At 37.6% G+C, this 3,609-nt stretch overlaps 1 non-coding gene across 1 annotated transcript; it reads right to left on the reverse strand.

Annotated features, from left to right (window-relative positions):
• Positions 1 to 3,282: 3,282 nt before the first annotated feature.
• LOC127109256 (small nucleolar RNA R71) lies at positions 3,283 to 3,389 on the reverse strand. The gene has a single exon (XR_007796586.1). It is a non-coding gene; the product is annotated as a small nucleolar RNA R71 (small nucleolar RNA).
• Positions 3,390 to 3,609: the final 220 nt, after the last annotated feature.

The following is a 3,609-nucleotide window of genomic DNA, read 5'->3' on the forward strand; positions in this document are numbered from 1 at the left end:
TGATTGGTCGCACCGGTCATACTCATCATCGATCCCTTGCCCATCGTCCATAGGAACGTTAGGTGGCAAAGGACCGGTAAAGGGTGGAGCATCAAGATCGTATATCCAGTTCCTCGCATATCGCACATCTGTACGCTGAGAGCAAGGTAGGACAACACTGGGTACAGTTGCACCATGTATCATGAGGTAGAAACCACCTTCTCACCGCACCTTGCATAATTTCATATCTTTCAAAAACTTCAAGTTAATGGTGCGGTGAGGGAGTGGTTCCAAGGTGGCTAACTCAGCGTGTAGAATCAACGCTCTAGCAATGGAGGTAATCAAACCACCGAAAGAGATGGTTCCTCTTTTTTTAAGGATGACAGACATATGGGCCAACATGAAAGGAACAGGATTGATCCTGCGATTAGTTAGGCAACCCTGTAAAAACAGCAATTCTCGGGCATTTACTTTGTTAGAATTTTCCCGGCCAAATATAATACATGCCAAGAGGTATCAAAAAATACGTATGGTCGAGTTATGGATATTAGAAGCCAAAGTTCCTTCAAAGGAAGTGACATTCACATTAGATAATCTGTTCCAAAAAGTAAATGCCTCGAGTGCCCATTCAGTATCCAAGGGCGTCTCACATATAGCACCATCACCATAAGGCATTCCGAGCAAACACGCGAAAGCATCGGTAGTGTACTCGTATTCTACATTAAACATTCTAAAATAGACGGTACCTACCGTGCTAGCAGTGCTGGGGTAAATAGTGTAAATTAGGGAACTCAAAAACTCCCTAGTGAGCCTATCGTAGATGGGTGCTTTACTAGCAAAAATATCGTGTAATCTGATAACATGAAACTATATCACATTTTTAGACTTGATTTAATTAAATTATATCGTTATTTGATTCAATTTATTTTATATTATTCGATATTACTCGGTATTTTCCTATTATTTATTTCAGGTATCATTATTTAAGGCACGTGTGAAAAAGAAAGAAGAGGGGTGCAAAAAGAGGATTTTCTAGGAAAAGCACAAGCTGAAGCACCAAAGCCCAGCCCATGTTTGAAACAAAGGAAATGGCTGTCACGAGCGCCACGAGCACATGCCGAGCGCCACGTCCTAAAACCTAGTGTTACGACCGTAACACATAGTGTGACGGATGTCACACATTCCATCCTATATTTTAGGCTTTACGTGCGTAACGGAGTGGACGGTTTCCCCTAAATTTTCTCCTGCACTCGTAGACGTTTCGAATGACACTGAAGACCCATTCTAGGAAACGGTTATTTTGAGAGGTGAATATAAATAGACCTCACAAAAGCCAATTTAAGGGGGGCTTCGCCGTACAACTTTTCCAGCATTATTTTTCCAGCACTCTAAATTTCCAAGCAATTTATTTCCTTTTCTTTTCTAGTTTAATTTCCGAAGCATACAATTTATTTTCTCACGATAGTTTCTAAACCGGAAATTATTGTGTAATTTTACTGGATCTAACCTTACGTTAGATCATAGTATTTTATTTCCTTGTTTTTACTTTCCTATCTGATTGAGAATTGTGAAGAACAAATCCAACCGACTTGTGGTGGAGTGTTCGAGCATCGAAGCTAGGAGATAAAATCCAGAATTCTAGTATTTTTCCAGGTTCATTAATTAATTAATTTATCGTTTTAATTTACATATGCTTTGTTCCGCTGTATATATATATATATATATATATATATATATATATATATATATATATATATATATTGTTTGTTTGATATGGCCATATTTATGCATGATTATTGTTTGTGCATGTTTATCATGTCTGGCTAATTAATTTAGATATCGGTATGTAAAGTAAGCGGAATAAAGGAATTCGAATTGAGTTGGTTTTAAATTTATTTCAAAATATAGTCACTCTTTTTCTAGTCTCAATTTACAGAGTTAATACCAAGGTTTTTGTACGAGAGTAAAAGACATAAAGAAGTTAAAATCAATAGAACGACGGTTTGAGTTTTTAAGTGGACAGTGTAAATTGAACATTAACTTTAAATCAGGGCGAAAGCAATTTTTAAGGTTAATTAAATTCTAATCATTTTCAAAAATTATTTTTAAAAGTTAAATGTGAGGACGAGAGTTAAGCATTTAAGTTTAATCATATAATCTAAGTCAACAGAGCGAGAGTTTGAGACGAGGGTGTTTAAACGATTAGTATTTTCTCAAAAGGAGTTTCTATAGATTCTATTATTTTCAAAAAGTGATTTTAGATTTAACGAAATAGTGAGAGCGTATGTTAAAATATAAAGTCATAGTCTAATTCAACAGAGCGAGAGTTTGAGGAAAAGACTTTTAACCAATAGTGTCTACTGAAAAGACTTATTTTAAAATTAAGAAAAAGACCAACGAAGATTTGATTCCCCAATTACGACGAACTACATACTGATATCCATATTATTTGATATTTTATCTAAATCCAAATTTAGTTTTACTTTTCCCCCTAATCATTAAAGTATCATCCGCCTTAGCTTTACGCAGTAACCCTAGAAAAACGGTAGATCGATTCATTAAGTCCCTGTGGGATCGATATCTTTTAAAACTATGCGATTAGACTGTGCACTTGTAGTTAGTACCCCGATAGACTCATAAAGTCGGAACCAAGTTTTTGGCGCCCTTGTCGGGGACTTTTATTTAGTCGATATCGTAACTCTTCGGTTAGGTTGTAGAGACTAAGGCAATTTTTATTTTTTCCCTTTTTCATTGATTTGTATGCCACACACTCGCTCACAAGGCGAGCCGTACTACTTACGAATCAACGACGTTGAACGATATCTCCGATTATTACAACGAATTTGGGAGTATCGTGCTAGATACAATCTTTCTCCAATCGAAATTCCTGATCTCAAAAATTTCCTTCCTTTAACGATACCAGCGATGGCCGAACTAGCTCGTGCTCTTCGAGATTACGCTTCTCCGTCGCAGGATGAGCCGCATTCGAGTATTGCTCCACCCGCAATCAAAGCGAACAACTTCAAACTTAAACCTTCGTTGTTGCAGGCAGTGCAACAGAATCAATTTTCTGGAAATCCTACCGAGGATCCAAACCTTTATTTATCCGTATTTGTCCAATACGCTGACACTGTTAAAGCTAATGGTGTCACTTCAGAGGCAATTCGACTTCGTCTCTTTCCTTTCTCGTTAAGAGATAAAGCTAGAAGATGGCTTCAGTCTCTTCCTTCCAACTCAGTCACCACATGGAATGAGTTGAAGAAAGTCTTTCTTGCCTGATATTTTCCTCCAAGCAAAACAGCTATGTTGAGAGCCCAAATAAATGGATTTAAGCAAAAAGATAACGAATCTCTTTTCGAAGCATGGGAAAGATACAAGGACATGATGAGACTTTGTCCAAACCATGGTTTAGAAGACTGGTTAGTAATTCACACCTTCTACAATGGTCTCTTGTACAACACAAGGTTAACAATAGACGCCGTCGCCGGTGGTGCGCTTATGGATAAACCTTACACCGACGCTTATCAACTTATCGAGAGCATGGCCCAAAATCATTATCAGTGGGGAAGCGACCGAACAGTGGTAGAAAAACCTCAAACGAAAGGTGGCATGTACGAGATAAGTAGCCTT

The sequence above is a fragment of the Lathyrus oleraceus genome, chromosome 7, assembly GCF_024323335.1.
Source record: "Lathyrus oleraceus cultivar Zhongwan6 chromosome 7, CAAS_Psat_ZW6_1.0, whole genome shotgun sequence".
In the NCBI taxonomy this organism is placed as follows: Eukaryota; Viridiplantae; Streptophyta; class Magnoliopsida; order Fabales; family Fabaceae; genus Lathyrus; species Lathyrus oleraceus.